The sequence below is a fragment of the Pipra filicauda genome, unplaced genomic scaffold (assembly GCF_003945595.2).
Source record: "Pipra filicauda isolate LSUMZ 115617 unplaced genomic scaffold, ASM394559v2 scaffold120_size2142806_pilon, whole genome shotgun sequence".
In the NCBI taxonomy this organism is placed as follows: domain Eukaryota; kingdom Metazoa; phylum Chordata; class Aves; order Passeriformes; family Pipridae; genus Pipra; species Pipra filicauda.
Window position 1 is genome coordinate 562055 of NW_024103663.1, and position 12805 is coordinate 574859.

At 44.7% G+C, this 12805-nt stretch overlaps 1 protein-coding gene across 1 annotated transcript in view; it reads left to right on the top strand.

Moving 5' to 3' along the window:
* The first annotated feature begins 132 nt into the window (after window positions 1–132).
* MNT (MAX network transcriptional repressor) overlaps window positions 133–12805 on the top strand; it is a 73156-nt gene continuing 60483 nt past the window's right edge. Inside the window, exons 1-2 of the mRNA XM_027751688.2 lie at window positions 133–910; window positions 6039–6153. The gene's annotated coding sequence lies outside the window, so the exon portion shown is untranslated. The remainder of the gene's footprint in view (window positions 911–6038; window positions 6154–12805) is intronic.

The following is a 12805-nucleotide window of genomic DNA, read 5'->3' on the forward strand; positions in this document are numbered from 1 at the left end:
CATCTTGGGCGGCCGAGGCGCGGGTGCGTGTCCCGGCGTGCCCCGCGCGCGCCTCCCGGCGTGCCCCGCGCGCCCGCCCGCCTGAGGGGGCCCGGGGGCGCAGCGGGAGCGTGCCGGGAACACACCGGGAATACCGGGCGTATACCGGGAATACGGGTCCTATACCAGGAGTACGGGGGGCACCGGGCACACACCGCGAATACCGGGGACACCACCTATACCGGGCACATACTGGGAATAGTGGGGACACCGGGAATACCGGGCACACACCGGGAAAACCGGGCACCACGTCCAGTCCCTCCAGCCCCGGCCTCCCGCGGGCACCAGGCGCTGTAGCGTTTTGCAGGTGTCCCTCCCACGCCCCGCTCCCGGGACAGCCCTGCTGCAGGAGTGACCTTGTCCCACACACCTGGAGTCAGCGGGACCGCCCGTGTCCGTGTGTCGGGAGCGCCGCGAACCCGCCGCGTCCCTGCGCGTCTCCCCGGGCACCTCCACAGGGTGGGCGTGGGAACAGCCCCGCTCTGCACCTGCAGCTGAACGTTTGCATTATCTACAAACCCCACCGAGCTGCATCTCCAAGTGTTCTGGTTTCGTGGAGCACTGTTCCCGCTGGGGTTCAACCCTCGTGCTCACCAGGGGCGCTGCCAGGACAGCCCCGGAGAACCGGGCGCTGCCGTCCAGCAGCACAGCCAAGCACCCGCGTCCATCCGAGTCCTCCCCTCAGTTTGCCAGCTGAATCCCTGCGGTCTCTGGGGGTTGGAGTGTCAGGGATAGCAGTGCCCACCCAGAGATGCCCTGACAGAGGCGCCAGCCCAGCCCCTGATGCTGGCCGGGAATCCTGGAGTGGAGCAGCTGGAACCCTGCAGCTCCAGGACAGGGACCGGTCTGAAATGCTGACCCGAGGGAAGAGGTAATTCCACGCGTAACATTATCTAGAGAGCAAAAACTCTGTGAGAAACTTCAAGGGACACTGGAAATTTCATTATCAAAAGCTGTACAGTCTTGTCTGTTACTCGTAGAAGTAGCAGCAGAGATTACAAACGTAACCATCATGTAATGGATCTCCATGTGGGTGCCCAGGGCACCTGAGGGTGCTGGTGTCAGCATCACCTGGGCTGGGCCATGGGCCCTCAATTGCTCTTGTTTGTGTTATTTTATACCACAATGGACAAGAGAGGGCTGTGCAAACCCCACACAACGCAGGTGACACAATGCAGGGCTGCTACAGCAGCCAGGGGAAATTTTTTACTCATTTTTAAATTGACTACATTCCAAGTTTTAGATCCATTTAAAACTTGAAAAATTCTCACTGTTCACACCTAGAGATGGTGATGTTGCAGATATTCCCAAATACACTGGTGACATGCAAAATGGACTAAAAGTGAAGGGTAATTCAGTTTCCATATAGTGATTTCTTCGATATATTGAAACTTTTCAGTGATGAATTTCTTCACCAAAAAGGTAGTCACCTTTGGAAGGGGCTGCCCAAGGAGATGGTGGAGTCCCCATCTCTGAAGGTGTCCAAGGAACAAGTGGACATGGCACTCAGTGCTCTGGGATGGGTGACAAGGTGGGGATCAGGCACAGGATGGACTCAATGGTCTGGGAAGTCTTTTCCAACCTTTATGATTCTATGATTAATATAATTAATTAATGATGAGACAGTTGACAAGTCAGCAGGCCACATTTCCAGTGAGGAGCCAATGCAGTGTCCATCTGCCCCTTCTGTTAATGAAAAACAGTCAAACCAGAGCAGCACACGTCAGCATCCTACACCAACATGTCAGACGCATTCAGATATGTTCCAAAAAAGAGAATTGGATCTGGCCATACTCTTTTGGGGTTTTTTCCACCCAGTATTTCTAAATCTCTGTGCTGACCACTGGCAAAAGCCCTTTCCTTCTGTGGCAGAGAGAAGATTCCTGGTTCCCATGTGAGGCACTTGTCAGAGGTATTTCATAGACACATCAACATGAGAAACACAGGGGACTGAAATTTAGGGGAAGACTTTCAAATGATTGCCCAAACTACCTTGGCTTTACTTCCATTTGTTTGCAAAGCAGGCAAAACTGCTTTGACAGCCTCAAAATTCTAGTATATCACATATTTTGGGGTGTGTACTCAAGCAATAATTAGCATCTACCCAAGAAATTAAATCTGGCTCAGAGATTAATGAATTTTCCGGAGATCTTTAGGACATTTGAGGACCTAAATGCCTTTAGGACAGGCATTTTATTCTCCTTTTACAGCTGGCCTTCCTTGTAATATCATTGCTTGATACTGGAATGGAAAAAATCCCAGGTGCCAGCACAGCTGAACCACAAGGAGTCCCAGAGCCCATTTTTCTTGGTCGTTTCCTTGCTTGCCACCAAGAACCTCCATGACAGCGAACACGGACCCTGCACCTTGGCAGAGAGGTGCAGACCCAAATTGCACAGCTCCTTCTGATTCCAACTTCAGATTTCCCTTCAGGGTATTCCTGAAGTCAGCCTTTGCAGCTTGCACCGCCCCTCTGCAGTGGGAGCCAGGCTTCTTCAGGGGAGCTTTTGCCGTCCGGGGTGGCACACAGAGATAGCTGCTACAGCCGAGGTCGCGCTCCCAAACGGTCCCTCAGCCCTTCCCACACACTTCCTGCTACACACGGAAACTGGAGTCATTGATAATTCATATGTTGCCTCTGAATGAAAGTTGTCATTAATATTCTACCCGTGTCCGTATTTGTGTAGCAAAGCACCCGCAGCGACGGTACCACTGCAACCAACTCGTGCACGGTTCACATCTGAGCGGCGCCTGACCTACAAAAGGCACGAGCTCTTACAGCCACAGACCTCTGGAAGAGAAAGAGTTGCACAAAAACGCCTCCACAGATTTGAGCTGAAAGAACAGTGCAGTTTTAGGTTGGGACTAAATTCTAGTGACACAAATACAGTTATTACAAGGTGCCTAAGCACATACCAAAAGAAAATTAACTTCTAACTGTGTCTTGTTCAATTTAATGAGTCAATGGGCATGTCTACCTGTGTCATTAACCCTGTCACTGGGATAAATCACAAGAAATTAGGATTATTTTCTTCTTTTTGTTCACTAGTAAATAATGACTTCTCTGTGGCTCAAGCAAGACTTGGCTCTAGAACTGCTAAGTGTCCACTTTATTGTTTACATATGTGCAAAAGTTTTAGCAATCCCACTTCCAGTACTCATGTAGCCTTTCTTCTACATTATGAACGTAAGGAAGAGGGCAATCTGTGTGTCCTTCTCTACCCGACATTCTTAATAGCATTAAAAAGAAAAGATAAACAAATCCTGTCTCTGAGGTATCTGCGTTGGGAACCTTGTCCCTGTGCAAAGTCTTCACCTGTTGCAGTAGAATTTTTCAGTGAAGTGAACCTCTTTTCTAGTTAAGTATGAAGAAAATGAAAATTAGATTTTCAGCATGTGTTCTGGTTTTACTGCTAGAAGTTCCTATGCCTGTGTTTGTTCCGTTTTACTTCTCATCTGGACAGCTGATCATGTACACTTTATAAGGAGTTTGTGTTACTGTCAATGACAATGTGTTTCTATATCTTGTTTCAATAGTCTTTGCTTAGCCTTTGATAGTTCAATAGTATTCTGATAGATATTACTTTCATGTGCTTCCTTCTTTAAACTCACATGTTAGTTCAGAAACTGCTTTTCCTAGAGGCAAAGGATGAAAGTCCAGGTACAAGTAGCATTTCAGCTGCTTATCAGTTGTGTTTTCACTGGTGTTTCTGACAGAGGCCCTGACACAGACCTGGCTGCTCACCCTTGAGGTGCTCACCCTCGAGGCCCTGACTGCCCTGGGCCTGGCTCCCCTGGTAGTCCCAGTTTATCTGCTAGTTCTTCTGTGATTTTTGAAGCTGTAATCAATGTCTGCTTGGCCTCATGTTCACCCTCTCTGTCCCCATACAGTGGGATGTTAAAAATATCCTTTTTTTGTGAGGCTGGGAAAGCAGGTGTTGCATGTAACAACTTTAACCTTTAAAACTTTAGCCTTGTTAAAGCTTTTAACAAGAGTATTAATAGCAGGTATTTATTGCCATACAAGAAGACGTTTTCTGTTCCCAAAATCTTAAAATTTATGAGAATTACACTTATTCAAGGACAAATATACTTATTTTAAAAGCTTTTACGTAACAGTTTCAACAAATTATTTCTTATATCTTCAAAATGTTTTTCTGAGTTACAGTGAAGACCAGTAACATACACATTCCTAATAAAAAGGGTGATAAAGCAGTGCAGAGATAATAAAGGATCCACCTTTTAATCTAATTGGGCATGCACTTTTGCCTGCAAAAGCTGCACACAGGTCTCATGCTAGTGCTGCAGCTGAACATGCAGATTAGGTCATCATGGCTCCTGTAGCTAACCAGAATAATTTGTGCATAAGTACCTGATTTGCATAGAAAACTGCTGCAAAGGCCCATGCTGGTATCTGGGATGGGATTAATTGCTGCTGGCTGCCCCAGATGTGCTGCACAGCTGCAGTTCAGCGGTTGGATGGACTCCAGCACAGGCCTTGTCACACCTCACACCCCCTGTCCACTCACCTGTACCTGTAGGAGCCACACTTCAGGTGAAATAAAAGAAACTACTGTTGTTAGAGGCAGCAATGTAAGGTTGCTTCCCAAATTTGTGTCAAAGTAGAACCAGCAGATATAACCTAAGATTGGGAAAATAGGCCAAAGCACATGAGCATGAGGCAGTAGTGCTAAAAGAGGGGAGCACAAACTAACATCGATGTACTCTTAATCCATAGTTATCCCAGATTTGGATTAAACTGCCTTCTGGAGGGGTTTCCAGGGACCTTTTCACATCGAGGTCTTTACCCTTGGTCACTGGAAGCATTTCTCCTTCTTGTGGGTTTATGTTTTGAAAAGGATGAGATAAACATTTCTGCCCTGTGTATCACTGGCAGTGCTGCTGAGTCAAAAGCACAGTTGAAAACAAAGCAAATGTGATGCTTTTTTAATTCTTCAAATTCCATTGCTAATTATAGTGATGTGTAATCATGTATGTTGTTACTGCTGACACTATCCACCCCTCTTCTAAATTCCTTTCACTATATTCCTTTCCACTTGCAGTAATAAAGCCCTGCCAGCAATGCTAAGTGACACTGCTTGCATTTTATAGAATCATCATAGGGTATATAGAGAGAGTGTATATAGACTTCTATATAATCATCATCAAAGAGTGTTTTTATTGCACTCAACCTAATGTTAAAAGATGTTCTTGTGTTATTCTTCATGCTTTTATAATTTCACTGTTTATATATAACACATAGAATTCTGGAATTTGCTTCTAAGTGAAGAGTTTCTTCCCTCTGAGTTATTTCAGCCATAGGTATTGCTTTGCTATTGCAGAGTCATGAGCAGCTCTTTAAAGTTCTGCTTTTACAGCACAGATCTGTTGTTCAACAAGTGTGGCCTCTGCCCGAGGGGTGCTGCAGCATTCCAGACCCAACTTCATGGGACATGCATCTTCATGTAGTCAGGCCATGAATATTGGAGAAAGATGTTACTCATAATGTCATTCCATTAGAGATGTGGGAAATGGGAAAGGCCGTGTGGGACCTGTCAGGGGGCTGTCCCAGAGGGAGTGCTGCAGTGTGACTGCCCTGGGGCTGTGCCCTGTGACCAACCCTCTTGTGCTGACCAACCCTCTTGTGCTGACCAACCCTCTTGTGTGTGACCAACCCTCTTGTGCTGACCAACCCTCCTGTGTGTGACCAACCCTCCTGTGTGACCAACCCTCCTGTGCTGACCAACCCTCCTGTGCTGACCAACCCTCCTGTGTGTGACCAACCCTCCTGTGCTGACCAACCCTCCTGTGTGTGACCAACCCTCCTGTGTGACCAACCCTCCTGTGCTGACCAACCCTCCTGTGTGACCAACCCTCCTGTGCTGACCAACCCTCCTGTGTGACCAACCCTCCTGTGTGTGACCAACCCTCCTGTGTGTGACCAACCCTCCTGTGCTGACCAACCCTCCTGTGCTGACCAACCCTCCTGTGCTCCACAGGGTCCACGGCAGCAGAGCCCACTCCAGACCCTGGTGCTGCTTCTCCCGCAGGAGGATGGACTGCACTGCTGAGGTCACTCACACACTGCAGAGGAGTTTGGAACTACAGGCTGAGGTATGCAGGGAGCCTGGTCAATGCCTGCTGGCAAGATGACTTTAAATCTTACATGTCTTCTAAACAGCAGTATAGTCCTGAACAGAAACACTTCCTCTTACAGGCAAAATTAATGCTCTTTTCCTAGTGTACAATCTGGTTAGCTAACAAACCTGTACCAGCTTTAGTAAACTGACAATCTATTCCCCCATTAAAAACAGCAACATTTACCATTTACTAACAAATAGAACTATTCAAAAGTGTAAATGCCATACCGATGTTTTATTTTTTAAATTTTAGAATAGTTATTATTACCGGAAAATGAAAATTCTCTTTTAGATTAGAAACTATTGTTTCTCAGCAACATCATGGATGTTATTGGTCTAACTAGAAGGCTGAGGAGTTGAAATAGGTGTGTGCTGAGAGCCCCATCAACTTCTGAAAAGGTCCAGGTTTCTTTCCAATTGGAATGTTGCAGCTTCCCCACAAGCAGGAGGTAGGTGGCTCAAATGCCGTGTGATTCACGGCCATAAGAATGCACCACCACCAGCCCATGCACAGATACACACCCCAGTCAAATTATACATTTGACACATTCTGGAACTGAAACTTCTGGCAAGCAATTACTCACGTTAGTGATGCTGTGATTCAGTGTGGTGCTGGCTGGTGATGAAACCCTGCAGGGCTGCTCCTCGTGGCACATGGCACCAGGGAACAGGAACCTCAGCCTGCCTCGTTAGCACTGCTTTGCCTCCGGAGAACAGCTATAATTAATACTATTTTATCTTAAGTGATTGCGAAGAAGGACAACTTAGAGATATCACCTGTCACAGTAGGTATTTTCTAGTAAATTTACTGAAAATTGTAAATGGAAGAAAAAGTCTGAGATTTAAAACTTTTGTCGGACAACAAAGCCACAGATACAGCACGAGGCAGAGCTTGCTGTGGCTTTTGGGGAGCTGCAGCTGCTGCCCAGGGAAGTGCAGCTTTGGGAACTATAAAGGACAGAGGCAGTGAAAGGGTTTGTTCTGTGGTACACAAACACAAACACTGCTTTAGTCAATCCCTTCTGGCTGGAGCTGTAATTCTGAATAGGGAGGCAAGGGGAAGAAAGAAGGAACATCTGTCCGTTTTTGGAGAAGTTACAAATTCTTAACACTGATACACTGTGATGTCCTGTGCTTTGTTCTCTTGGGAACTCCTCTTCTTTGGGGCAAATTATTTCATGTCTCTTGAATACCCCTTAAAACATTTCCAATGCCAGCATTATTCATTCATGTTTATGAAGTCTGTTTATATTTGTGCTTCAGTAAATGTCACCACAAAAATAATACTATCGAGTATTGGAAAAAATCTCTTCCCAAACCAGTGGTGAAGCTCTTGGTGACTGTGGTGAATTAATCACCCAACTGCTCTGCAGTGTTTATAGCAGACAGTGAGTGTGCCTCCACACTCTGCTGGCTGCAGTTCTCCCTCAGACCTTTTGTGTACTTCTGTTATTTGTTCTAAGCATCATTTAGTGCCCTCAGTGACCTCATTATGTTTATATCTATAATTAGAAAAAGATACATTTTAGGCTGTGACATTTTTGGCTAGGTTAGAAAGCGCACTTTATTAAAATTGCTTTGGAAAGGATACATTGTCCCTCACTCTCCACTGGATTTTCTGTATTCTTCCCAAATAGGCAACTCTAAACAAATTTCATTACACTAATGTGTATTACCTTAAAAATTTATAAAAGACTGAGTTCTGTGATTTTTAAGAGCTCTCTATGAAAAAGGGAGTAGAACTTTACCTGAAGGTGAAAAATCAGCATCCAACCATGACATAAGAATTTGCAGGCAAAACTTCCACTGGTGCCACACTGAAAGGAGATTATAGTTACGTAATAGAATGTCTTAGTGAATAGTTTCACAGTTCAATAAATTATTATATGACTGAAAGAGACGTGGGGCAGAGTGGGCTCAGCAGATGACAGGACATAATTTTCAGAGGGTTTACCCTTTATTTTACACCAGTACTCCTTCTGGCTTAGCCAGGAATGATCCACAGCTGTAACTAGGAACAAGATGTGAGACTGGAATTATAAAAATTACAGTTGTGAGGTTCAGTTTGTTCTCATTTTAAACCATAGTGATATCCTTGGTTAGAAATGGCGTTAATAAATAATGACAATCCTTATTTGGAATTGAGAAGGATTTCTAATTAAGAATGATTTAGTAATTCTTAAAAACATGGGAATAAACTCCTCTTTGGTTCATTTAGAGAGTCCCAGTAGGTTTCCATTTGGCCTGGAGAGTTTTCTCTGTCCCCATTTTCAGGCTTCGTTGCATTATCTGTATTCACTGTTTTATCTCCTATGGCAGCTTCTTCATTATTAAGCAGGGTCTGAGAAGGAGAGATTGGATTAGAACAGTTTTGTCATCTTATGGCACAAGACAATACAAAGTATCTCCTTACATTTCTGACATACTGACAAAGCAGATTTATTGATAGGAACTCTATGGAACATATCTGATCTGTACAGTCTTCTGACACATTGTATTTGCAAAGCTACTCTGGAATTTTTCAAAACTAACCAACCAACCAATTTGCCTCCTTTAAGGACTTGTGCAGGAGGATGTAACACAGCCAGGGGTGCTGACCCCCCAGAGACTGAGAAGTGCATAAATAGGGAGCTTGAGTTTGCAAAGTTGTTTCTTCCCATAGCAATATTTCCTAGGATTCTTATTTCTTAGGACTTAGAATTCAGAGGCCTGATGGTACATAACACATCTGAAGAAAATACTTTTTGTTTTCTTTTAAGTTGTCAGTGTAACCATGATTAAAAAAAACCAAACCCAAACCAAAACAGGCGGTGTTGGGAAGGGCATTGACAATGTGCCAGAACAATGGCATTAGGTAGGGCTGGTAAAAAGCAGTTGAATTATGATAAGACAGTAATGACTACTATGGGAGTCTGGACTATAAAATTTTCAGCTGTAACAGTCAGTTCTACAAAATTCACCTTTGTGCAGCCACTTGCACATCTGTAGGAACAGGCATGTCCACAGCTGGGGAATGCTGGCCCAGGAGCCTGGTCCTGGAGCAGCTGTGTGTGCAATTCTCACTGATCACAGAGCTCCTGGAGCAGAAGCAGGAAGGAATTAAGCATCCCAGAAACTGCTAAGAGTTACTGTACTGAGTTTAAAAGAAAAAGTAAGTTACAAGGGAAAAAATGGAATAATTTGGGAAAAGTGGCTTCTTTTTTGGAGGGCCTGGTACTCCTGTACAGACTGCTGCATTCTCCATCCTCTACCTTGTCTGTCTGCTGATGCTCAGGAGACCTTCACCTTTTATTTTCAGGTGAGCAGAGCTGGGCTCCACATGCCAGCAGAGCTTTCAGTAGCATTTTTTGAATGCAGAGAGATGCCTGTAGGCAATTCCAGAAACATAGCTTTTATTTTCCTTTTCGTGACAGAAAAAGACCAAACACTGAAAACAGTGATGATTGCATTTTAATAACCAAAAAATCAAGTAAGTTTTAAATGTCTAGAAACAGATTCTCAGGGGAAAATAAACCAAAAACATTTCCACCTTCAACCTGAGACATCAGCCTTCAGCATGTGTAACCTGGCAGGTTCTGTGTGTTCACCATTATGTACTTGGTACAAACCACTTTTTTTAGTTCAGGGTGGTTTTCCCACAAGGGAATCTTTCCATGCTCCAAGTTAATTATGTTTCTCTCCTCTCGAGTTTCTTTACTACCTAGAAATTTAAGCTAATGTAGTCTATTTTAGGTTTTTAAAAGTGCTCAGTGCTATGATGACTATATACTCATCTAAAAAAGATTACAAAAATCTGAATACAGGGAAGTAGAGGACAGCTAGAGATCATCCTAGTTCTCCGTCCTGGTTTTGGCCAGGAGGGGGTTAATTTTTAATATCATTCCTAAACCACAACATTCTCATGGAACATAATATCTCTGGGCTGACTAAAATAGTTGTCCTGAAGTAGTCCTGTTTTATGCTATGCAGAATGTATACATTTTAATGAGGTGAGTTAATCCCTATATTCTAGGAACAGACCTTGATAGCATTATCTGTCATTACTTACAATACTGCATGAATTAGAGTGCACAGAGATATTCTGGGGCTGCCAGACCAGTTAAGGAAAAACAACCTTTTCCAGGGCACTAAAACTGAGATGCTCACAGGCACTCAGCTCCAGCTGGGTTGGTATCAGCAGGGACAGCTATAACAGAGAGGGACACACGCTTCCCTAAGATAACACTGAATTCTGAGCTTTCGTAATAAATCCCTTGCCCCTCAATTTCCATCATCCCTGTACACACCTGGAAGTCTTCAAAGCCTGTTAGCAAACAGCAACAAGTGTTCCACGGACTCCTGAGATGGGGAAAATAAAACCCCAGCAGTGTTAAATGTCACGCTTGGAAATGGCAGTCGTCCGTGTTCAGCAGCCCTTTACCCGCTGAAGACTAAAACATAATGTGGGTCCTTGCTGGGGGGATGCATGGCCAGGCAGAAAAACGGGAAGCACTGAGCTCAGGGAGAGCTGAGCCCGCTGAATGCACTGGCAGGAGTCTGTGCCAACGAGCTGTCACCTAATGACTTGGTAATTCAAGCTCTGATACAGTCAGGGAGCACAAGGGAGCCTCTTGTAGCCCGGCATTTAGAGTCCTGAAACTAAAAATCAGCTAAAATTGCTGGATTTTCTATTTTAATATTAGTAGTCTGGTGTTTATGTGAGCTCTGAGACATAAAAGGGAGCCAAGTGGAGTTACACATGGCTGTAAAGCCAGAATGGATAAGTGGAGTCAAATAAGCAAGCAGGAGCCTCTCTAGTGTGAACCTTGAGTGGTGAGGGCTCTGCAGTGCAGCAGTGGTGAGACTCTGTTCCCAGGAGCAGGTACCAGCAGCACATGGAGGGTGCTGGCAATGCAGGCAGGTCAGCAGGGGCACTAAGAGCCTGGGGCATGGCAAAGCCTTTTGTCCCAAGGGAGCAGTGGGGTGATCTGAGAGACAATCAGAGGGTGACTGTGGAGGGGAGTGATGCTGCTCTGCAGGAGGAGGCTTCTGGAGGGCAAGGAATTCCCTGCAGTGGCTGGTGGTGGTTGTGGTTTGGTGTGTGGGTTCCTGACTCACCCATAAATTCATATGAAGATTGGCAGTAAATGGATTGGTGGAGGCTCACTAGGTAAAGGAGAGTAAAGGCTGCTCAGGGGTAGTCAGAGGTGGTGCTCGTGCTGGTAAGGGCTCCCTAAAAAGCAATAAGAGTTTCCTGAAACCTTCTCCAGCATGGATGCAGGAAAATCAGTTGTTCAGCTGAAAAAAAGTTAAAAATAATGTGAAGACAGCAATTTGAATAGTTTAGCATTCATTCCTGCCTTAATGAATATCTAGTATACTTTCTTCCCCCTTCTATAAGCTTATGGAAAGTCCTCACTGAAGTCACTGGAGCAGGTCCTTCAGTTTAAAGAAGGCAGTCAAACAGTGAACACAGCCCTGTTCCAACCAGTGATGGCATTTCTGTGCAAAGATTGCAATTAGCAAAGTACATTCTTTTCAGATCATTCGTAATGGATGTAAGAGCTTGACATTATCTACTTACTGTATCCCAAGACCAGCTTAAAACCACTGCAGAACCTCCTCATGGCACGTTGGAAATGGAGTAGAAAATTTGAGGACTTGTATTAAGTCCTTTAAGGTCTTGTAGTAAAATTAATTTTCGTAGCAGAACTTAAGTCATTTCACTGAGTGCCACTGACAGCACTCTAGAATCCTGTACTGATTTATTTTTGTGCATTTCATTCTTCATTTTTGATTGCCTTGTTTCTTGTGGAGTAATTTACATGTATGCAAAATGAATGTTAAAAAAATCAAATAAAAATCGTGACCTTTCTCACTAAGGTTTTGTAAGTGCTAATAATAGAACAGGGTGCAAAGCAAGTGGAGAATCTTGCCTTCAGGCATGAGTCTGATTTCATAGCATTCTTATCCAGTTCTTTGTTTTGATGTTATTTTTAATTTATCGGTATTTTTACTAATTAAAAAAATACTCAATAAACTACTCCATTCAAAAAATGTTGTTAAACCCAGCAGCTAATACACATTTTAATCTGGAGTGTTGAGAATGATGGTGAGAAGCAAAACAGGATGGAGTGGGGGTAGGGAACTTGGAATAATTTAAAGAAATTGCAGGAGAAGGCAAGAAGCTCATTTTATTCCATTTAGCAATTAAGGCAGGATTCCGTCTTTATCCGTCATAGCAGACAGAAGGAAAGAAAGAGAGGAGGGGATCATGAGTTTGTCTGTGAGCATCCCAGTTGTGATGGGAGAGGAGATCACAGCAGAAGAGAGAAGTGGCTGTTGGTACCCACGGTCACAAATCTCGGAGCAGGGTGGTGGCCGGCTCGGCAGAGGGTCTGTAGCCCCCGTCTTAGCCAGGTGGCCAGTTCCCCACTTAGCCTGCCAAGTGAGTTGATCATCAGCTTGGAGCCAGACAGAGTGCCAGGTGGCCAGATCCCTCACTCAGCATCCAATTAACAATGACACTGGTTTGGAGCCAAGCGGGAAGGCGGCTCTGCAGCCGGGAGAGGGACATCCCTGGATCACCAGTCCAGTCCCTGCAGCAGGTCCAGCTGCCTTCCATTTCTCTAGAAAGTTTGGGCTTT